Source organism: Chiroxiphia lanceolata, chromosome 1 (assembly GCF_009829145.1).
Source record: "Chiroxiphia lanceolata isolate bChiLan1 chromosome 1, bChiLan1.pri, whole genome shotgun sequence".
NCBI classification, from domain to species: domain Eukaryota; kingdom Metazoa; phylum Chordata; class Aves; order Passeriformes; family Pipridae; genus Chiroxiphia; species Chiroxiphia lanceolata.
The window spans coordinates 23,588,709-23,613,927 of NC_045637.1; the positions used below are offsets into that span (position 1 = coordinate 23,588,709).

Below are 25,219 nucleotides of genomic sequence, written 5' to 3' on the forward strand. Positions count from 1 at the left end.
TGTTGTTATAAGATTAAAGTTCATTTTGCATGACATTTGTAGAAAATTTCTTTTCTGAAGTAACATTGTGGAATCCAGAATTATACCAAAACCAGAGAAGTATATTTTCCTATACTTGTGGGGAAATATTGATGGTGAGATTATCTAGGCTAATACTAACAATGTGCTAAAGTAAAATGAAGAATATACCCTCAATGATTCTGCATTTTGTTTGCAGTGTTTGCCTTCCCCCTAAATCCAAGACCTCAAACGCAATTTTTCATAAACACACAATTTACTAGATATTAAATAATATTTCTTGAATCCAGATGACTATTAAAAATTTTAAAGGCATTTTGTCCATGTCAATCAGACATAGCAAGAAAACTGCTTTTCCAAAATCTCTTAACAGAAGGGAAATTACTAAGTGCACTGCTATATATTAGGAATATTTAATGGTGACCATATGACCAGTGGCTGGAGTTCTAGTGAACATATACCTGTGTTTTGTTTAGATATAGGAAAAATAGACCTTTTGAACACAAGTGTTTTTAATCCAGACAATACATGATGTCAGAGACATTTAAAAAAATTGCTATGTGAGCTAAAAATATGTTACTGCCAATTCTCCCTTCCACATGATCTGCAGGGTCTGGACTATATTCTGAGTTTGGGTTTCTTTTGGGTTTGGGTTTTGTTTGTTTTTTTAACCTACAACCAAGGACTAGCTTATTTCACTCACTTTCCCAGTATTCATCCCAACATCTCAAAAACTTCCATGGTGTTTAGTGATGTGTCCAGCATCCCTACATATTCCCTTCCTCATCCCATCTCATTGCAAAATCACTTGTTGATTAAACAGCACTGTTTGCATATGTTATACTGGTTTGGTGCAGTATGGAGTTTGACTGATTCCCAAAAAACTTCCCTGCAGATATAGACAATATGCTCATTTCTCTCAAAATGAAGATGCCTACCACAACAGACTGCAAGTTTTGCCAGAGAAACACGAGTCTCTACAGAGAATTACTCCAAGCAATACTCTATGGGCAGTAGGTTAATAAATAAAGAATATGGTCCGATGACTGGGTTTTTTTCTGAAAGAATCATGCATTACTAATTAGGTTGCAAATTTTTTTTTTTTGTTCGTATATATTTACCAAGAAAAAACATACAATTTCCAGTGTCAATGGCTTTGGAAGTGCATCCTTTATAAATGAAAATACTGGTTAGCTTTATTAGTTGGAACATGTTAATCACAGGCACAAAGAAACCATTGTGTATGTCTGGTTGTTTGGTCAGGAGTTTCTCCCCTCTCAGTGCTTGCTGGAAGGATGCTTCTCATACAGTATTCAGAGCAACTGAGCAGCAGCGACATACCTAAATTGTGTAATGGATGTAAATTTTGACAGCTTTTTAAAAATAAACAAATAAAAGCACAAAGGAAGTAGGGGACAGTGCTAACAGATTACAAAAAAAACCTTTGAGTAAAAGATGTACAATAACCTAAAACATTTCCTCTAGACTAATGTGGCTGAGGGTGGTAACCCCTAATTTTTATGAAAGGAAATGCATAAGACAACTCATGTACAATGCATTCAGGACACCAGTGCAAGTAATAACATCCATATCAACTGAGCAGGAAAGCTGAGAAGGACACAGTATTTTTCTCATGGCTTTTACAGAAGGGAGACATAGGGAAACTCTGACCCTGTATGAAAGTCTTTGAAGCTGCATATAAGCCTTCTTTATAGCAGCCAAGAAACAATTTGTTGGATCTTGTCTAAACACTTACAGCTAACACACTTGAAATACAGTTTTGATTAGTCTGGTTGCATCCTTCTGAACCAAACAATGTTTATGATATATATTATTTCTTTTGGTTTATATAATGTGTTCCATGGATTAACTTTCCATGTAAATAGCCAGTAATTAGAAACAATGTCAAGCAAATGCCCTCAAATTTCCAGTATCTTCATGACATAACACTTTTTAGACAGCAGATAGTCAATTAATCTCTCTTTTCCGTGAGAGGCTTAGATGTGAATACAGCTAAGTCCCACTTTATCCCCAAGTTGGACAAAGTATCTTTAAAAGAACTTTGTTGTAGCTTTCACATAACTCTGCAAAATGCATCCATTTTGGCACTATTAACATCATCCCAAAATGCAGAATACCTTGCCTTGAAAGTTGGATTTTTCTACACCATGGAAGCCCTAAAAACAGGTCACTAAAATGTAATTAGGAAAAGATGTATTATTTCAGAAGGTGGAAGACATCATCTCCAGAGAGCTGCTGAAAAGAATCCAAGCTAGTTTCAATTTCCATCAAAACAGAAGAGATCAAAGGATTGGATGAGCAGGAGAAAAACATACTAACTACACATTGTGAATATCAAAGCAGCATCAAAGATGTACAAGGTTGCATGTGCAAGGCTGACAGAAGTTCAGTCAGTTCCAAAAGTGTCCTATAAAGGCAACTGCACTGGAGTCTTCTCCCAACAGCTGTGTAACTTCTGTCACTGCTGCCTTTGGCTCTTTCACTATCTACTACAAGAATGGGCAATTATGAAATGAAAATCATCACCCTTTCGCAGGCTGCAAATGCAGATATTTTAGAAACTTCTTTGTTTGTATTTTGGGCTTTTCTTCCAAACTTTCCAGGCCATGGAAACAATCACACATTAAATAAATGAAAATCTTCCTCACTAGTTCTGACATGTTTCTGTCATGTTCACTAACTGGAGATAAACCAGAACCAGTGGGAGTAATCAAAAAAGAAAATTCAGCTTTGAGAACAAGCAACAGTTCTCAACAGCAAGCCTGAAGATTCAGATATGACAGCCCACAATCCTCTTTGGATTGGGCATATCTCAAGGCCTCTCCAGTAAGAAGATGGCTAAGCAAAAAAAAAATTTTTCATATATTGGAATATATTTTGCCATTTAAAGTACAAGTTCATTTAATAAGATAGTGGAACTAACAAAAACAGACAAAAAACTAGAAGCAGATGCATTATGACAGCAAACTTTTCTCCTTGTCAGTACTTTGCAGCATTTGAAACGTTTAAGCACGAATGAAGGAAACTCCAGGAGCCAAGTGATTGGCCATTCTGTAGACAGCTAAACATCTCTCTCAGGAAGCTTTTCATGATATTCCATCTAATATTCCCTGCTTAGTTTAACCCTAGCAATTATTCATACTATGTGCAGACACGTCATCCTCCCCTACCAACCCACTTAGAGAAACACAATCATTCTCTCCTGTCATTCCCCACCCTGTATTTACATTTTGTGTTCTTTCCACTGAATTCCTTTAAAGTGATCAATACTATTCCTTTGCAGGCCTGAAAATTAAAAGCTAAAGATGGACTTCCAGATGAAGCCCCAGCCAAGATACGTAAATTGCAACAAATCCTTGCACTGTCATTATGTGGTGGTATGGTAGCCCAAGGAAGTTCTAGTTCAGAAAACCTCTGTATTAACCTAGGAAAAGAAGTGATTGAAAGGAATTACCTGTTCTTGAAACTATTAGTCATAGAAAGGGTTGAAAAAATACTACATCTAGGGAATTGAAATCTAGATGCAACTAGCAAGAACAAAATATCTGAAAACGAGAATTTGCAAGTGCATGAGAAGGGCAACTGGCAGACAGCTCTCGGACCCACAGTAGCCTGCAAGGAATGCTGGCTTTGAGAACAGACTGGTTTCAGAAGAGCTGAATAGTTAAAGAGACTCAAATTTATTATCTGCCATTTCTCGTTTCTCTTTCTCTTTCAGGATTTAAAAAACTTGGGTCTCCTCTCTCTTGATATCCTCTGAAGTCGTTCTTGTTTTAATTCCCTGTACACATACTGTGATTCACACCTCTCTCCATCCTTTTCCTTTACCTCCCCTTGTAACCTCCTTTTTTCTGACAATTCTAATGCCTCAGTTAAACATGACAAGAGTAAAGGATTTCTCTTTCTACTGCCCAACCATATCACTCCCCAGGCCACAAAATCCTCTTATTGAGTTTAATCCCTCCATTTCCCCCACTTTGTCAAACAGCTTTCTGTACTTGCTCTGAGCTTCTGGAACTTTTATTCTAAAATTGTACTTCCAAACTTTTTACAAAGCAGTATTTTAATTGCTCCCTATGTGTCATTCACTTAACTCTTCTCGCATCCCTAGTTTCAGCTGTAAAATCTTGGGGAGAGTAACTACCCTGTTATTCTGTTTAAGTGCCCTGAAAAGCTGGAATACTACAGCTAACTGAATATAGCAAAATTAGGAGGGCAATCACATTCTTTGTTCTAGTTGAGAACGCAGCTCAATCTCCTTTTCTTATTACTGGACTGTAAGTTTGGCAAGTACCAACTATTCCTCCAGCAGGTATCTGGGTTGCAAGATTCAGATACCTGGTCCCAGAGTTTTCAGTGTCTGTGAAATTCCACCCTTCTACCAGCACAGATGGTACCTTTTCAGTAACATAGACTAAAGCCAAAGCAATAAACCCATTTCATTCATTCCTCTAGAACATCTAATCAGCTTCAGACTACCAGTCCTTATTGCAAGGTGCTCAGTGACCTGAACCTAAAAACCAGCAAGGATGACCCAATGCCAGCAGGCAGTGCTGTGTCACAGCTGCAGAGGAAAGAACAGAATAGTTAAGGTCACCGGTGCTGTCACCACCAACATTGTGTGATGAAACACTTACACAGTACTGGTTAAAATGCAACTAACTTCTGACTCCTTTAATAAGACTGAAAGTTGCCCAGGTTAACAGGACCACTTCCAGAAAAAACACTTCCTCCAAAATAAAGAGTCCAAGTGCCTCATCCAGTGAATGCAAAGTGATTTGGTCCCCACTTTTGATTTTAAAGTAGCAATGAGTACAAAGCTTTTTTTTATATAATACTGTAACTAACATCTATCATAATGAACAGGCAAATAATGCAGCAGTAAACACCACCTATGAGCCCTGTTCAAAACATTTTCTGTACTGATAAAAATTTGCACAAGTTAAAAAATATTCATTGCCAAGTGAATTTCAAAAAGGTACAATTTTGAATGAGTGAACACAGTAATTTCACATAGATACAGTTATAACTTGTGTCTAGATTCAGAGTTGGCATCCATCACATCTTTAAATTGTAGATTCTTCCTATCCCCTCCTTCAGGCTTTCTGTTGGATAAATATCAAATTTTCAAATGTCCTCTCAAGAACATTTTATCCCATCTACTAAAGCTATGATAAGTGTTTAAACCTACTTTGAATCCTGAAGGACTCACAGTATTAATATTTCCCAGCTACATATTTCTCAAATTAAAATTTAGCTGAATAGTGCCAAAATGCTCTTCATTAATATTGATTAGATATGTTTCCTTACAAGTTCATCACACGTACAACTAATCTGATATTAATGATGAAACTATAAAGACACCTATGTGTTTTATCTCCTGAAATCTCTTCAGCAAAGGTTATACAGTGGCAGTTCCTCACAAATTTCACTTGCCATTATACAGCCTATTAACTAGGTCAACTGAATGTTTATTAAGTTCATAATCAAAGAATTAATTATTTTTGTAGCTCAACAATGAGAATTCTGAGCTAATAACATTTATTATTTCAGCATAATTTTTAACAACTATAAAAATGTTGAACAATAGTTCATTTCTATTCTCTTTCCTTAAGTCTCCTGAAGTAGCTTTACAAGCACAACCTGCTAGAAAAAGTTTTGAGATGAGGTGTAGTTTCTTCACAGATTATCTGTAAGGATATTTGCTAATAATTCTGAATTGTAAAGTTATATTCCATCACAGTTCCTTTCAAATGCTGAGAAAACTGGAAAACAAAAGAAAAAGGTTTTTTTCCCTAAAATCATTCTGCTTTGCCCACTTTATATCATGGCATCTGCATTTCTGTCACTTTGTTTTTAATTCTTTATAAACAATTTATGGAAGCAGAGCAGTTCCCATGATCAGATTTTTAGATATAAGTAAGATCTTTTGCCCCCTGCTTAAGCCCTTTATTATACAAACTGTAATCTTCTCACCCAATTTTTAAAGCATGATTATTGTCCATTATAAGACATAAGAGAAAGAAGTCAGAATGGTTCAGACGATAAAGTTTCTGCAGGGAGGACACAGTGAAAGCTAAGCCAGATTCTCCTGCCTGTTTTTTGCTTATAAAAATATCACACTTAATTAAGGGCCTTTTAAAAATTTTCTGACTGAGCATAATATTGGCAAAAACAAATCAGGCACCAGTCAAAACAAATAATCCCTTTGATTTACTACTCTGACGACTCTAACTGGTTGAGTGTAACTCATTCTTGAAAGAATTTCTCTCCCCAAATCCCACACTGTGAGTGGCTTTCAGCCCTGTTAACAAAGTGAAGTGGTCTCTGGTTTTCATGGGGAGGCTCAGTGATGTGGAGAACTTTGGCAGAGCTACAAAGGCTTGGCAGAATGGAGGCAGTCTAAACAGATATGGCTGTTTGGTTTCTTTGCTGGAACTGCTGAAGACAGAAGTAAACTCCATGAACCCTGTTTGTTCGCTCGAAGTATCACCAAAAGCACAGTTCATGATTAAGTCTGCTTGCTACGGACAAAAACATGTTCAAAAAAACCTTTAAACAGTAAATGTACAAATGTTAAGTATTCTGTATGTACAAAAGAATCTAGCTGATATGGCTAAAAGTCTAGAGGAAACCTGATCAGCACAAAGGACACAAACCAAGTTAGGAAATCAAAATCCAGAATGCCTTGTGTTCTACTGGAAAACATCATCAGAAGTGCTATTCTAGGTTAGGCACACATAGTAAGAATCTTGAAACACTTAACCTATAGCCTTGTCACAGAAACTTTACACTTGATTTCAGGGAGGAAAAATAAATAAGGATCAAAATATTCTTTAAAACCAGTGTGATGCTCCAGGTTTACGACTGTCTGTTATGGAGTAACCTAACTGCTGCTTCCTCACCATCTATCTCAGTTCTCCCAGCTTCATGGAGACACTGTCTGTGCCATGGACTTCTAGAAACTAAATCTGGGGCAGACTGGGCATAACTGTACCGGTGCAACTGGGTCCTGAGCATCTCCAATGGGCCTTGTTAACCCCCCCTGCTCAGCTTCACAGGGTGCAGGTTCAACTTCACTGAGCTAATCTTGCAGACTTGCTATCACAGCTCAACAGGGTGAGTAAGAGCATATTAAGGTAATTCCAGTTCTAGTCTCATTGAAAAAGAAAGAAGGGTATGCATTTCTCCAGTACAATCACTTGTGGCATCTGAATAAATCTAGTTATTGAACCCACAATGTTCAAATTCTGTATGATATCCCAAGTGTCCCCCTTCTAAGCCACAGTAAAATTATTTATTCCATTAAAAAAGGGTACATTAGCTAGTCAAGTACAGAAAGCGCCATTTAAAATATTTAATTTCTCTAAAAACCTTTTTTGTTGTTGCATGATTTTTTTAGTAATTCAGTTACAGCTAAAGTGATTCGCTCCAAGTTACTAAACTGGTAATTTATTAATCATACTGTCTAGCCTAGTGACTGCTGCACAAAAAGCACTAAATAAAAGTCACAAACTCTTTTACCCTTGAGCAGTTTTCCTTGGATACACAGCAATCCATTTACAGCATGTGGAAATTAGCTAGTGAAAGGATTATAACAATTTCTTTTCTGAGTGCAGCATCCCTGGAACCTCTCTGATGTACATTTTCAAACAAGACAAGCAATCAAAAGTACTAAATCTATGTTCAGTTACAGTATTTTTCATTCCTGTAAGACAGAGTAAAAAGCTGAAAACAGTGTCACAGGCTTCAAAAGATACATCTATACAGTTAAATATTGAGAATATATTCAGTTAATATAGAATAATACAGAAACGTACACTGCATGGGTTACCACTGGTAGAGCAAATGGAGAAAAAATATGTCCCCAACCAACAGCAAGTGAATCTGCCGGATTTAATCACCACACTTTATCCTCCACACATCATCATGGCTGGGCTTCACGAACAAAGACTTGGGAAGGGCTCTACCCACATCTGCTACAAGTGCGCTGGTGGCTAAAAAGGCCAATACGAGATAGACAAGTCTGGTTGCAAAAGGCACAGCAGAAAGACTCCTCAGGTGGTATCGGCAAGATATGATTCCTTCTGTGTTGTCTTTTCTCCTCAAGAGTGATCCTGTGTGCTTTCTCAAAGGAAGCAGCAGTGTTATAGATGGTGTGTCTCCAGACCTCCTGACTGGAGTCCAGAGTAGACCAGTTATGTTGATCAATATGACCGAGGCTGAGATGTTGTTTCAGGGAGTCCTTGTATCTTTTCTTCGGGGCTCCTCTCTTGCGGCAGCCAGTGGCAAGTTCACCATAAAGCAAGATCTTAGGGAGGCGGTGGTCCTTCATCCTTGAGACGTGCCCTGCCCAACGCAGCTGAGTTCTCAGCAACATGGCCTCAATGCTCGTAACTGCTGCCTGTTCTAGAACAGATGTATTGGTCACGTAATCTGACCAGTGGATGTTTAGGATTGTACGGAGACAGCGTTGATGGAAGCATCTAGGAGCCGCAGGTGGTGGCGGTAAATGACCCATGATTTGGATCCATATAAAAGAGTAGACAGCACTATGGCTCTGTAAACACTGATCTTTGTACTTTTCTTCAGGTGTTTATTTCGCCAAACTCTTTTATGGAGTTTTCCAAAAGCACTGTATGCCTTTGCTAACCTGTTGTCTATCTCTCCGTCAATCTTACTGTCCAAGGAGATGAGGCTACCTAGGTAATTAAACTGCTGGACTGATTTGAGTTCTGATTCGCCACTGGTGATATGGGGATGATGGAAGACTTCCTGAGGTGCCAGCTGATAGAGAACTTCTGTCTTCTTTAAGCTGACTTCCAGCCCAAAAAGCTCAGCAGCATCTGCAAAGCAGGATGTTAAATGCTGCAGAGCTGCTTCTGTGTGGGCGATGAGGGCGTCGTCATCAGCGTAAAGCAGCTCCTGGACAAGATCATTTTAAGGTCTTAGTATGAACCTTCAGTTGCATTAGGTTGAATAGGCTTCCATCAGTACGATATCGAATGTAGATACCATCCTGATCATCGAGGTCTGCCGTGGCCCTTTGGAGCATCATGCTGAAAAAGACTGTGAATAGGATTGGTGCAAGAACGCAGCCTTGTTTCACATCATTCTTTATTAGAAAGGGCTCAGAACGTGCATTGCCATATCTGACCTGGCCGTGCTGATCCTCATGGAGTGAGATGATCATTTTAAGGAATTTGGGGGGACAACCTAAATGTTCCAAAACCTGCCCTAGACCTTTTCTGCTCACAGTATCGAAAGCCTTGGTGAGGTCAACAAAGGTTACATAGAGACCTTTGTTCTGTTCCCTACACTTCTCTTGCAGTTGTCAGAGAACAAATACCATGTCTGTGGTACTCCTGTTGGCTCTAAAACCACATTGGCTTTCAGGTAGAATTCCTTCTGCTATAAATCCTCCACACAGCTCCTTGAATAAATAGCTGTATAAGCCTTAATCAAAATGGAGTTTGTAGATATAATTTTGGATATTAGATGTAATTTAAATAAAAATCTCCACTAAGAAACTCATCTGGATTAGAATTTAAAGGAAAAGTGAATTGCTCTTAAGTTATTGTTTTATAAGTATGTGCTCTGGTCCATTCCCAGCTCTGACAACATTCACTGAATATCTTCCTGATTAGATTGCCAAAACCAATGAAACTCCATACCCAAGTATGTCAGATATATATTATTTGTGGACTGTCACACCCAGAAACAAAGCATCTTACGCAGCATAAATTTCTCCTAAAGTTTTCCAAGTCTTCTTGGAATAAGCAGGTTTTAATGAACAAAAGTATTCATATTGCAGTGCAGAACATGTATTTCCAGCCAAAGATTTTTCTCAAAGTATGCAAGTCAGGCTATACAACTCAAAACTTTTGGAAACCAAAACAGAATTCAGCACATACTAATTATTTTTTTTAAATACAAATAAATTTAGAATACATTTTCCCTAGTGCATAAGATCTCCTTAATCATTGTACCAACACATTTCCATGAATTTAAAAATAGAAATCTCAGTCCTCCTACCCCTTTTCCTGAGACTAAGTAAAGAAATAACCTCAGTCACTCAGACGACTGATTGGTTGGGACAAGGAGGATGCCAGCAGAAGGGAAAGCTAAAGTTCTAATAAATGGATATGAAGTATGATTTTTTTTTTCCTTGGGAGAATTCACTTCATCAACTATATTCATTTCTTCTGGCCGTTTTCTCCTACCTGTCCACTGGCAGACATGCAACTGCAGAGATTTTGAAGAGTACACTCATGCAGAGCATTAAAGTTAAGGTACTAACAGCAGATCTTGATTCTGTATTCCGCAGAAAACTACTGCAGTCAGCTGAGCAATGGGATGGGAGCTTAGTACACAGGCTGCTGCTATTTGATATTTGCTGAATCTTTGAAAAGCTGCTTAATTTCCAGCACAAGAAAGAGAGAAAGAAAAAAAAGTATACAGATCAGCGTGAGTCATGGATCTGGCCTATTGTGTCCTTTAGCAAACTAAGCTTAAGCCACTGTTTACTAGCATCATGAATATTTGGGCATCCGCAAAGACTACGAAATCCAAGAGAATCCCCAGGCAAAGCAATGACTTCATCCAAGAGCAGAATTTGCATGCTTGAACTGGGGACTTGGGTTTCTCTTTCTTGATGGGTCCCGTATGTGAACCCTCACAGGGATGGCTGCTCTGGGCTGTTTACCACCATGGACATAAATTTCTCTACATGAGGAAATGTAAATGCGAAACTACTCCCCAGTGTAGTTATATACTGTTTGTTCTGTAATCTGTTTCGAGGGGACAAAACCACATATGTCATGTTTGTCTTCTAAAAAATTTGTTTATTTTTTTCTGGAGAAACAGTATTTACAGATGCACATGGTGCTGTATTTCCATGTCAAAGAAAGTAAGATCAAAGAAAGTTACCCTTCTCTGGAACAGAAGGTCAGTGAAAGCCTTATTTCCTGAGCAATTTATTTCTACAGGCTTGGATGAACTTTGAGAACATCTCCCACAACAACTTTGTCAGAAGGGGGACCATCATACAAGAAAAGAGTACCTACTGACTGTAAAGTTTTCATCCTGTGTTTTTAGATAGCATAGGCTCATAAAAGTCAAGAACAGTAGAGCAGGCTCAATACCTTAAAAACAACTAAACAAGATTTACCAGTATTGGGTATGTATCTTCAGTAGAAAACAGAAGTCCCAGGTTTGTTGGTTCCTCAAAATGACTTTTTGTCCCACCAGAACTCTCCTCTGACAAGTTCACCTTCATCTACCTGTTCATCATTTATGAACTAATCTCACCTAAGCACCACATCAATACAATCTTGGTCCTATTACTTCAGAAATGTGTGGTGAGGAAGAAAGAATATGTAAACTTGTTTCATTCACATGTTATTGGTGCCTGAGTCTATGTTGTCTTAACAGTTCACCTCACAATTCTCTGAGGTTGTTGAAAAGCAGGAAGAGAACAGAACTGCAGGAGTTTCACAGCCACTCATAGGGACTGCTTGAGGAAGGACTTAGAAGCATTTTGGCAGAGAACTCAGGAAGCCGTGACTGTTGTCTCTTTTTTAACCATTAAGGCAGTAAGACAGGCAGCTTATCTTCTGACCTGGGCACCAACCCCACACCAATTCTAGAAGGTTAAATTCTGTCAGATGAGCTTATAGCAGACTTTGAGTAGTCCCTCTGTGGTTTTGCTTGTGAGTGAGAGGTTCAGGACAGAACAGCACCTGGCAAATTCAGTTTCTTTGGAGTTACTTTAATGCATAAATACCGATAAGGAGAAATGTTTCTCTGAATACTTCTCTCTCCCATTTTCTTTCAACATATAAATTAGAAATGAGGTAAGAATACTGGGTAGGAAAAGCAACCCTCTGTATGTCACCTTGAACTGGGAGAGCAATTACTTAAAATTTGTAATTGAAATAAATGTGTCTCATATGGGTAGCACTGCATGGATTACATCAAGGGGTCAACTGAAGAGGAAAACAATCTCTTTAGAAACACATATTGAGAAACTCCGACCTCTGGCTGCTTTTCTCCAGGACCTGCCCTTGCAGAGTCAGCACTCCCCAGCCCAAACCAGCCAGGGGAGTTGGAGAAAGCATGTTCACCATGTGTGCAGGCACTCAGCAGTGGAACAGCAGAGCAGGCACACAGTTAAAGCATCACAAAAATAAATAAGGATGGCAGCAAGAAACTGTATGGGTATCTCAATACAGCTCTTCATTCAAAAATGTGCTCCTGGCCCACAAAATGACCCTGTTCATGGCTGAGCCAAAGAGCCACACGGGTCACAGTCTTGTGACCTGCACAGCACTTCCTTCCTCTTCGCAAAACTGTAGCCTGCCCACCTGCTGACTCACTTTGTTGACCACCACAAAGATTTCCATAATTTGGTACTCTGCAGGCCACAGTGCGGGAATCTGGCTGTAGCACACAGCTAAACAATTCTTCCTGCATTTAATTTCAAACAAATGGGAAAAGGAGGACAGACAATCCACACCACTTCAAAAAGGGACTGCAGTAAGCCAGATGGTGCAGATTACATCTTGGGGAAGGCTGCTGGTTTATGATGATAGGATGTGAGGGGAAGTGGGCTAGAAATTCAGCAGCCCCCACCAAAGCAATGCAGTGCAATACCTGCTGTGTGGGTAGTGTTTCAGTGATACAGGTTGTACCTCCAGGTCCAAGACTGAAACAGGCAGTCACATCACGGTATCTTGAATTCACATTTGCTTAGGATTTGTAAATTTGTGAAAGGTTACCTATGGAGTGGTTTTATTCAGCATGGTTAAATATTTTATGTCATTCATTATGCATGTGAAAAAGTGATGCAGAATTATTTCATTAATTTGCTCACAGTTTGAGTCAATTTTGATATCTATGCTACCATTTTTCCTTTTTATTCTTTTCAAAAAGCATTAAAACAGTGTTAAAAATGGGGGAAAAAAGCTAGTTACTTTCAGATACCTTTTCCAAGGTTCAAAGAAGATTGTGATAAACATTTTATACTTATCACTTCTTAAAATATTGATCTTATGTGCTGATACACACCTCCAATCAATTCTAATTTCAACTGCAGTCCAAAATCATTAAAGATACATGTTTGCTACACCTGTGTTGGAAATAATTTTATTTTCTTCTAGAGGTAAAGGTTTAATTAAATGTGAGACACTGTAGAGAAAATTAAGAGAGTTCTGAAAAAACGGGAAGTTCTTCACAGGACTGTCTAGAGAACCTCAGACAAACTGAGGTTTCTTAATTACTAATTCAGTAGGTCAGCTTAAGAGCAATTGCACAGCGTTATGCTAATTGTTTCAGATAAATAATTTCTGTGGATTATGATTTGATAGAGATTATATCTGTAGGTGGTTTATCAAGGAAGAAGGGGACAAAGATATCTCTTATTCTACATCAGAAGAGATGGATGGTTTGAGTTACATGATGGGAAAGACACCACATTATCTGAGTCACTACAGTCAAACCCCAGGTCAGTGTTGCATCCATAAAGCAGCACGATATATTTATTGACACAGTGCAAATAATCCTTTGATCTCAGGTTCTGCTTGTTTCAACAGCCCAGTTTTAAATTGGTATTAACAACTATGATTCAAATTACACTCAAATATTTGCATTCAGATAAGGGAAAAGAAAAAAAATATCGCTTCCCTGCTTCAAAGATTCAACAATAGATTTTAAAGTGCTCAGAGAAGCAAAATGAAGTTATTGAAAGTATACTAGTATCTTTTTGTACCACCCTGAGAGAAGAAATCTTTATCTATTCCTAAAAGATACACATTTAAATGAAAATGCAATTATAGACAAAGAAGATTTGTTCAAACTACTATAACTGTACTTACAGCAATTCATACAGTTTCAATGTCACTAGATTTTAACAGCTAAAATTACTGCAAGCTAGCTGCTCGTTCTTCAACTTCTTAGCGGCTTTCAGACATCATCTTAATTAAATGCCTTAAGTGATTCTCAGTTAAGCAGGGGAAGGTTTGGTTGGAATTTTTTGTTATTTTTCCTTTAAACATACACAGCCTTTCCCAATTAGGGAAAAATTTCCTATTACAAAACAAAAATGAAAGGTCTTTGTGCTTTTAACACAAACTTGGATTCCTTTACCCTTTACCAAAATTGAATTTAATAGCAAGTGATTTAATTTGACAGACATGCAAATTCTGTATTTCCCCAACTATATATTACTGTTTGGATCTTAAATAACTTACATTTGTGCTTTGTGATGCTGCAGAATCCTAGCTGAAAGGTCACTAGAAGAGCTTTAAATTGGCTACATAGATAATTAGAAAACAAAGATATCTCTTTAGTGCAGAGGCTTTTGAAACAAACAGCAGCAATTACAGCCTGGTGAATGACCAGATGCTTGAGAAAGCATTTGCACTCATGGAAGATTGTCTAGATGCCTCCACTCATCTCTGTACAAACAGGTTCTTCAAGAGTGACTCTTCAACTCTCAAGTTGTGAATATGCCCAAAATATGTTTTCCCACAGGGCAGGACAGCTCTTCTAAGGAAGAGCTGCATATAATCTCATGGGACAATTTGTACCATGCCTCTTAAATCCTAAGTACTTCACAACTGATTTCAGAGAAGAGGGGCAAGGATCTTGTATGAGGCACTTTTTCAGTGGCACATTGAACACTAAATTTCTGCTTCCCAAGGAAAGCAGATCACATTTCACCCTGATAAGTATGAACAGCTCCTATGAATTTGTCAAGATTATTCTGAATTGCTGTTTTCTTCTTCTGAGTACTTAGTGCTTATATCTTTCTGACTCTGGCAGCACCTATAATCACTTTCCCTCACCCTAGTCCTGTCACTACCAGATTCAGAAGGTCATACTGAAGTATGACTGTGAACATTCCCCAAGTTCTTCTTAATTCACAGAAAAACCTGCTACAGATTAAAGAAAATCGAAGTAATTTGAGTCTTAGCCATTGCTGACTTATAGCGTTCTGAAAGGCTTGCTGGATATTTTGCAGGAGCAGCGAGGGCTGTTATGTTGATCCTCAACAGGACATTGTGTGCATAACAAAGTCCACAGATAAAAGAATATAAAGTTAATGTATTTTCATGTAATCTGCCATATTATCCTTACCAATTGTGTTGAAATTTAACCAATCTATCAAAACCAGCTTATTTATATTTCCTTATACTTAGTTGTATCTCTCTCCTGAAACTCAGCATTTAAATTTGCCTAGGCAATTTAAAATTAAAGTGCTAAATTAATTGACGAAAAAGTAAATGCACCATACTCAGCGGATAAGGGTGCAATCCAATTATTTTGTTGAACTTATTTGAAGGTTGGAAACTCTAATGAATGAGAAAAAACCATCAGACTTGGGCTTGCTATAAATAGGCTTATTAACTATAGCCTATTTATATGCACAGCTGCAGTCTTCTAGAAGGACTCACAGAACAACCTGTGGAACATGTTAAGAGACAGTCAAATAAAGTATCATCTGAACATTAATTCCAGCTAAGTGAACAGATCCCTGGAGCACTTAACATGTAAACTAAGGTCAGTGGACTTCTGGCAGAAGTGGAGAACATAAATCCAAGACTTCAAATTTACAATGCCAAGGAACAAAGTCATACAAGCAGAACAGACCACAAGCTGTAGTATTGGCTTCTAAGATAAGACAGAGAGGAACAGTTAAAGATACGGTTTTTCCTTTCCTTAACAAAGGATCATGTCCTCTTCCTAATTATTTAAAAGGGGAAAGGAGAGGATGAAGGACGTTGCTTTTCAGATCTCAGTAATCACTCACTTGGCAAGAAGCTGGATCACAGAGATTTCCTATTTGGAACGGTAGAATATGCTCTACTCTGCCAAGCAGAATGCCACAAAAGGCGGAGTCCTAAAACTGTCTTATATATATATATACATATATATATATATATACACACATATATACGCATATATACACACACACACACACATATATATACACATACATATGTCTTGTAGCAATGAATTCCATTACAGTGAAAGAATATTATTTCATGAAGTACCTTCTCCAACAAGCAAGATATTAAACTTGTCACACGAAAAGGATGAGAAAAATCTTTGTCCAGTTGACATTCATGGCTAGACTTCGCGAACGAAGATTTGGGAAGGCACTATCCACATTTGCTGCAGGCACGCTGGTGGCTTATGAGGCCAATACGTGACAGACATATCCGATTGCAAAAGGCGCAGCAGAAGGACTCCTTAGATGGTGTATCTTGCAAGAAACGGTTCTTTCTGCGTTGCCTTTTTTCCTCGAGAGTGATCCTGCGTGAGTTCTCAAAGGAGACAGCTGCGTTATAGATGGTGTGTCTCCAGGCCTCCCGATTGGAGGCCAGAGTAGACCAGTTATGGTGATCAATATGGCCAAGGCTGAGATGTTGTTTCAGTTGACATTACTGAAAGTAAAAACTAAGCACAATGATCATTAGTCCAGGTACACAATTAAAAAAATAAAGCCCAGAATTACAGAAGTACTGACACAGCATTAATATCCTTCCCTGGTGAGTGAAAATATTTAAAATACAGGGAGAATTCTACTTCTATTTGCTTATATGCACTCAGTGAAAAAAAACCCCCACTGATTTTATGCAATTTATAAAGCAATATGGTTTACAGACTATTTCATCTTACATCATGATATTATTCCATTCACCCTCTATCTAATAATGTCTGATTAAATGAAATGGAACACCAGGGCGTTTTTTCTCAGTAATTTATACCAGGACACTGTACACTGTTCTTGAGACTAATATTTCACAATGATGGTTGTAAATTCAAACACTGTGATAGAAATCAGATGTCAAGCAATTACGTAACTATCAGAAGAATACACATTTTAGTTTATTTTTGTTCAAATTTGTAAAACAGTCTATGGGATAAATGACAGAATAAAAACTAAAGTGAAAAGCAAATGCAGACTGTGAGGAACATGCTTTTCAGCATGTATAAAGAAGCAAATCTACAGAACCTGTAGTACAAGATACATTTTCTGTTAAAGACCCTCTAACATGTCCTTTTTTTTCCTTTGTAACTTTGGTAAAGAAGAAATGGGATCTCAGTGCTAAACACATAAATCAGCTTACATTTGTGACAAATACTATTGAAAAGAGTCAACCATGTAAATCAGGATTTTGTCCAAAATTCCACTTACCTATTACAATGAATTAAAATTATATTTGTGCACAATGAAATTTTAGATAACTTACATATTACATCATGACATATTGTTGGTATAAGTATTGATAATAAATGAAAAACTCGTATGAACAAAACTCGTTCTTTAATGTAATTAAGATTTATGACTGCCAGCCTCAAAAGACCTTTAACATTTTATTAACAATCATTTTGGACGTAATTTACTGGTATTATGCGTTTTACAGCGTATTTTTCTTTGCCAAATGATAATAAATACTTTTGCATCATTGCAACTACATTTACAATGAAGCTAGAGTAGCAAAGTTCAAGGCCTTTAACATCTCAGAAGCCTGGGCAACTCCTTCTAGACAATGACATTGTATAAACTATATAAAAACAGCACTTAAAAAAAAAAAGGACAAATTATATCAACATTTTTAAGCATGTACTTTGTTAGTAAAGCAAGGTCTGGAGAGTAATTTTCTTAAAGACCACACCAACTGTGGTCAGCTTATTGTTTTCACCATCTCTCCCCATTCCCAGTTCTCACAAAGCAGCAAAGCAATGCATAAAACCCTACAAGTCTAACCACAATTCTGAAGTTGGTTCCGTGTTTCATGGTCTCTCTGCCCACCAAAACTACGAACTCTGCTACACCCTTGAGCAACCATCTCTCTCAGTTGCTGCAATCACGCATTTCTTAGAGTAAGACCTCCCCTGTCAGTATCTCAGTGTGATTAAGCAGACCAAGTTCTTTCCCCCTTTCAGCTCAGTCCCAACCAATTTTACATTTCACTCCTTTTAGCATTTCCCTTTCACTTCATTAACCTTATTACCTCTGTCCACTATCTAAAATCTTACTGTCAGATCTTCCTCCTCATTGGTCCTGTGTGTGGGAATCTATGAATCTCTGTCGAACATCCCTCTACATCCAACCCACATGCTCTTAGACAAGCAGTTTTCTGTTGGGATCCGAAACTCAGCTATCAGCAGAAAAGGAACTGATAGGATTACACAGCAGGCCATGGACAGCAGGAGCTGGGAGAAACTCCTTACTCTGAGGAGCCTCATTACAAGACTTGTTAATATTTAGCTATGTTTGATTGTCCTGCCTCCTTCAGCAAGATATGAAAAGACTTTGTGGTGATGTTGTCAGATGATGTAGAAACCCTTTCATTTTCTCCACGCCATGTGGTCCTCGCTATGGGAAAATATTAATGACCTTGTGTAATTGCAATAGAGAATTGTGTAATCCTTTAGTTAGCATAATCCGTCCCCCAGTTAGCATAACCTGTCCTCTTCATTAACATGTCCTGCCTCCAAGATCCTTATATTGTGTGTCACATGTTCAATAAATATTCCAGCTTCTATCCCCGACCTGGGATCACTTAGTTTTTGACCTCAATGGTTTCCCATTAAATTTGCATAGAAAATATGCATTTTTTTAGCACAGTATTCATCAAAAGACAAGAACTATCTTGGTAGTCCTCCTTCTGTTGCACTAAGTTAAGCATACAGTCTGCACCTAACAAATACAAACATACAACAACAGGTATTTGACTACCCCTGTAGTGAATAGTTATTTTTAGACTAATCCCTGACACTTAGCACTAGTGTTTCTAGCATCTACTTATTCATAATGATAAGTAAAATATAGTTTCTTTTCTCCTTCCTCCTCAATACTGTGGTGTTTCTTACTTCATGCCGCTGACAAGTATCATCTGCCAAACCCATGACTACTCTTTAGATACTCTTGCATATCAGAATGCAAGAAAGATGCAGTGTAATTTTAGAAGATAACATTTTCAGTGTGAAGAGAAAAAGCTTTTATAATCATTTTGTAAATCCTATGTGTATTTGTAAATTATTACTGAAATACAACTCCACAGTAATTCTTTAAACTGTTGTGTGGGAGTTGAGACAAAGGAATGGGTGGAAAGAAAAAACATTATAGTGTATCTGTTTATAGTCACACCATCAAAAGGACTACAAAACTGCATGCTCTGAAGAATTTGCTAGCCAACAGAACAGGCACTCTAAACACTGCCTTTTAATTTCTAGTCTCACAGTTTAGTTGGTTGCAGTTTAGGATCCAGAGGATTTAAAACCTAACCAAACACTCTGAAGAGTAGCACACAGAGAGAGCAAAGGTCCAGCAAGTAGCTTTGGGCAGACACCAGCCTAGATTCAAAAAAAGAAAGGGGCTGGAGAAGGCAGCCAGCTGTCGTGTATGTGGTGATATCTATGCCCAAGCTCAGGTGAAATGTAGAAAGCCCACTGTCTGAACATCAGGAGAATAGAAATGGAATATGTATAACAGGATGACAGCATCACTCAGTTCTTCCAAACCCCACTTTAGTGAGGAAAGCCACCTGGATTTCCTCATCCCGTGACGTTGTCACCCTAGTGCTGCAGTAACGTAGGACATCACCAGCTGCATGCCAGTGAACTAAGTCAAAGGTGCTGCTCCCTCTGGAGACCAGGCATTGGTGGTAACTAAAGCTAATACATTTTTCCCTCATACTGCAATGGTTCATATGTAATGACAGCAACAGCTGGCAAGAGGAGAACCCTTTCAAAGAGTTGCTGGCTTGCCCACATCTAGTAGAGCATATCTCTTGGTTCTCCTCTGGCATCACCATGCTGAGACACACAGCAGCTTCAGGTGTCTCCAAGATCAGTAGAGACTGGTACCACCTGACCCTCTCCCCACTCTCACCTGCTCATTTATAGATATGGTTTAGTCATTTTGAAAATATCTGAACTTCACAAAGGTCACACTATACTGGTGAAACCGAACTGATTCCTTCCAGAAAAATTACATCAAGAAAAAAATTTTTGAAAATATCTAAGTTGTTTTGGATCTTTCTTCCATATGTACGCATTCAGTTGTTCTACCAATATTTCAGACACACACCTCTAAGTGGTACTAAGTGTTTTCAAATGTTGCCCCTTAACAACCTCAACCCCATATGTACAAATGACTTTTAAGTTGTAGCTATTGCATACCCAGATACCAAAGCGTCCAAACCACATGACTGAATTAGGGTGCAACAGTCAATTGTCAGAAGCTAAACTATGGCCAAGTTCTCTACCAGAATTAAATGCTTTCAGTCAGCTCTTAGGTTTTAAGCAGGCAAATCAAGTTCTAAAATATTTGCCAAGCTTTACACCACAAAATCTAGCATGGACTTTAGTCTTAAAATTTGGTAGGCCCTCTGGTAGTTTAAATAAATAAATAAATAAATTTAAAAAATAAATAAAACTATCAAGTTACAAAGAGAAATTTTCCTTCATATCAGTTTCTTATTGACTGTTTTCATCATGCCAAGACCTCTGTTTAAGAACAAATGACAGCAATATTGCCACTCCCAGAAGGCATAGGATAAAAGACAACCCTGCCAATTAATAGCACAAAATCCTGTTACTAATAAAACAAACACATCCAGAAGGTAGTACTTATTTCAGCAAACATAGACACAAATATGTTAAAGAAAATACATTTCTTAACAATGCCAATGTTCCTTCTTCACCCTTCCTCTTGTTTCTTTTTCACCATTTCTCTTTCTGCTTCTCCTTCCCTATCTGTCATGAAGTAATAGGCTGGCATTCTCAAAACTCTCAAAACCAAAACTCTCTAACAATCTCCTAATTCTTTTAAATACACTTAAATTCTAGCAGCAACAGGCATCAGCTTACAGTCCCAGGAGAGAGGCTCACAGATTGCACTTAGAAACCCTTCAACATATTGGAATGAATAGCAAAACAATCCACATGGAGAAAATGTGATAATGGAGCCATAACGTGATGGCATCAAGCTCTTAAAACATTTCTCCTCAAAGCTCTATTGTATGCATGATTTACTTAGAGCATAGGGATGTCTGGAAGCCACATCAAAGAGCTAATGGATAGACATTTTGTTAACATATGTAGAACTGATGCCAGGCCATAAAACAACATTGTACTGAGTATTACACATATTCAGAAAAGTCTGGTTGTTTTGTGTTTGTCTTTTTTTTTTTTTTTTTTTTCCTGGGGTTGGGATGGGCTTTTTTGGTCTACAAATTATTTCTTCAGTTATGTGCATGAGTGCCTAACGGGTTCAGGAGCCTGGAAAATTTTTATGTTCTCTTGCTCCCTGGATCTTTGCCCAGTATCACAAAATCTGAGAGAGGGCTGATCTTTGAAACAGGGAAAGGAAGAAGAATGAAGAAGTAAATAAGCAGCTATTTCCTTTGCAGAACAGATTCTGTTACATCAATCACAGGTTGGTAAAGACCTTCACAAACTACTACCTTAGCATCTCTGTTTCTCAGGTCATCCCAAGGACTCATACTTTCAAAGGGCTGTCCAAACTTGGCTCTGGCTACAGTACATTCCTCAATGGTATTTCATGCTTGTGGTGTTCAATAGAGTCACTTTTCAAATGGTACATACTGTATATATGGCATTCCATAAAAACAGGAGGCAAAAAGCTTTGTAGAGTGAATTCCTGGAACAGCTCTTCAGGATTCTGAAAAAGCCACTTATGAGCTCATCTGTTTCTGCTGTAAAGTATTTATGCTAGATCACAGAATAAAGAGCAACCATTCAATTGATGTACTTCGTAGGGCACTTAGGAAACAGTTTTTTATCACTTAGTAACTGTAGGATAAGTAAAACAGCACTGCACACCAAGAAATACACAGTATGGAAAGACACTGAAAGTCAGGATTATATAGAAGAGTTATATCTTTATCCACTTTGATACCTTTTCACTTAAGTATTTTGTGGTTCCATGTTTGGCACATTAGGTACACTGAAGCTAGATTAACAACAAACAGCCGCTATTTATAGCATTTCCCCAGAGTTAGGAACAGTTGCTGCTGCACTTTAGGACCAATCATGTTACATCTGTATTGAAATAAGAAGACAAACATGTTTTACTGCCAGCTCTGCCTGAATTTCAAATGAAAACCACATTAGTTAACTTGTGAATTTCTCAGTCAGTCTCCAGTGTCAACTTACATAGTTTAAATAAAACATCTCACCAATGCACGATACAGTACAAAAAGATGCTAACAGCATGGTCCTAGGTGCAATAACGTGCTTCATATACTCCTCCAAGATAAAAGCCAGGAATGGTCTGCAAAGGTCTCTAGCCTGCAATAGCCTGGACCTCAGCAAGTTCTGCCACCATACTTTTCTCATTTCACAAACTCTTTGGCTCAACTGTCAGTAGTCATACAAGCTTAAATACGTTAAGTCCAACAACCCACAGGTTTTCTAGTCTTGCTGCTGTCCTAAGCACTGTGAGAATGGGATCCCAAGTGCAGAAAGGCTGCAAGGGCATCAAGTCATAGCATGTTTGATCCCACTGCTTCTCATCTGTTTATAGGAAGAAATCACAGAATCATAAAATCAGCTGGGTTGGAAAGGACCTCTGAGATCATCAAGTCCAACCCTTGATCCAACACCGCTGTGGTTACTAGACCATGGCACTAAGTGGTGGCACCAGTCTTACCTTGAAAACCTCCAGGGACGGAGAATCCACCACTTCCCTGGGCAGCCCATTCCAATGCCTGATTACCCTCTCTGCAAAGAATTTCTTCCTAATATCTAACCTAAACCTCCCCTGGCACGACTTGAGACCATGCCCTCTTGTCTTGCTGATAGTTGCCTGGAAAAAGAGACCAACCCCCACCTGGCTACAACCTCCTTTCAGGGAGTTGGAGAGAGTGATGAGGTCTCCCCTGAGCCTCCTCTTCTCCAAGGTAAACAATTCCAGCTCTTTCAGCCTCTCCTCATAGGACTTGTGATCGAGTCCCTTCACCAGCCTTGTTGTTCTTCTCTGTACCTGCTCCAGGACCTCAATGTCCTTCCTGAACTGAGGGGCCCAGAACTGGACACAGTACTCCAGGTGTGGCCTCACCAGCGCTGAGTACAGGGGAAGAATCACTTCCCTGGACCTGTTGGCCACACTGTTCCTGATCCAGGCCAGGATGCCATTGGCCTTCTTGGCCACCTGGGCACACTGCTGGCTCATGTTCAGCTTCCTGTCAATCCAAACTCCCAGGTCCCTTTCTGGCTGGCTGTAGGGCAGATGGCTGATGTTGAATTCATTATCTTATAGGCACAGGCTCACCTCCTTTGGGCACCTACAGGTAATCGTGCCTCAGAAGCCACTAACTGAGGACCTCAAGACTGATGGGGATGGTAGATGTCTGTGCTCAAAACACACACAGTCATGCCTGCTCTGACATTAGCAAGGGTCTTGTCTGGGGAGAGCAGCCCTTTCCTAACTCAGAAGTAATAACAAAACGATAAACAGAAAAGAGACACTAGTGAGACAGTGAACTTCACTGATAGCATAACAAAATCCATTTCCTTTTTCTGTTCGGAAGCTTTCTACACCATCTGAAAACTTGACACTGCAAAGTTGCAATTTGCAGTAGGTTTCACTGTACAATTTTCTTAGTTGAAGCATTTGCTTACTGCCTACTGGCTGGCCAAACAGAAAGCATAAAGCAGAAAGGAAACCTGAGGTATCAGTGGGTTAATTTTTCAAAAGTATTTGTGCATTCGGTACAGAACTGCCTCAAAAAGCAACAGGACATCTGCACTCATGTCACATCATCGCCTCTGAAGATGAATGCATCCCTGAGAGCTTGATGCTTCACAAAGCAGTAATCACATTTCTTTTACTGCTTTAAGTTATTCAGAAACGTAAATGTGTTGAAGTTAAGCATCGGTGCCTAAAATAAGGAGTGCAGGTTTGACAATTCTGAGTAGCAATTTTGGTGATATCAAACATTTCTTGCAGCAGCAATGACTTTCAGAACACTAAGTCTAAAATACAGCAAACCTTTGGGAAAATATATCAGAAATATGTCAATTATTTTTTTTTCTGTTTTCCTTACCCCTCCACAACCACCCCAATTGCTAAATGCAAGAATCCACATAAAACACTTGGAAAAATGATTGAAAAAGGACAAACTGAACTAAAAATGCTACAAAAGTGGTCAAATAAAGAAAAAAAGGAACAAAACCAAAAAAGAACCCTCCAAAAACCTCTTAAACAGGGAAGAAAAAACAATAAATTGCTTTCTGCTTCAAAGGATTTGAGTAATAATATTCAACATTGCTTGTTACAGATAAAACTGTCAGACAAATATTATTTCAGTTCATGGTGATTATTTTTATTAAATATGCTAAAATCTCATGGGAGAAGTTAATGAATTACTTATAAATCAAGCAGTATATTAAATTCTGGCCAACATATAGATGAACACAAGCACATCTAAATGTGCAGTTACATCTCAAACTGAATCACTTTTCACCAGACTTCTTCAGTGTCCTACAGTGACCCGCATTTTCAATTAAGTTCCAGGATTTCAAGTTATAATTTGTGGCAATACCTCTGACCAGTTATGTTTCACAGGCATCAATCTAATTTCAAACTGTTTTGCTTTAGACCTTTGTAAGAGCAATACCATCCACTGCTGATTTCTCACCCAGAGTTCAGAGATCCAGATTTGCTTTTGTTTCAGTTTAAAACTTAAACTGAAATCTGGCCCGTGGAAATGTCACCTTTCTGTTCCCCTGGATTTGTACTGCATTTTGAAACGCTTTGGCATAAAAGGCATTGTAAGAGTTTGGGTCTGCAGTGTATTTTATTGCCTAAATAGCTACATGGTTCCTATTCTTACTAGAGTAACACAGTGGAATGAGCGGTGTGAAGCATCCATTGCGCTCCAAGAGGAACTGAGTACTAAAAAACCTAAACATTCACTTGTTTTATTTTCCTGTTTCTTGGTTACATTTTGAAAGTGTGTCCACTACCACTTCCATTAACATCAGCAGGGGGCTTGTAAATAAGCCTTTACCCACTGTTTCAAAAAGATTAGCTTCTCAGTGGAAGAAGCAAAGAGATCCCAATCCACTTCATTACTTAAAGAAACAGAGCAGGACAGCAAAGAGAAAATCAAGTACAGACAAGCACCTTAACATATCT

General features: G+C 38.4%; 1 protein-coding gene across 2 annotated transcripts in view; it reads right to left on the bottom strand.

Moving 5' to 3' along the window:
- CPQ (carboxypeptidase Q) overlaps positions 1 to 25,219 on the bottom strand; it is a 154,551-nt gene that overhangs the window by 72,541 nt on the left and 56,791 nt on the right. The gene's annotated exons all lie outside the window — the stretch shown is intronic.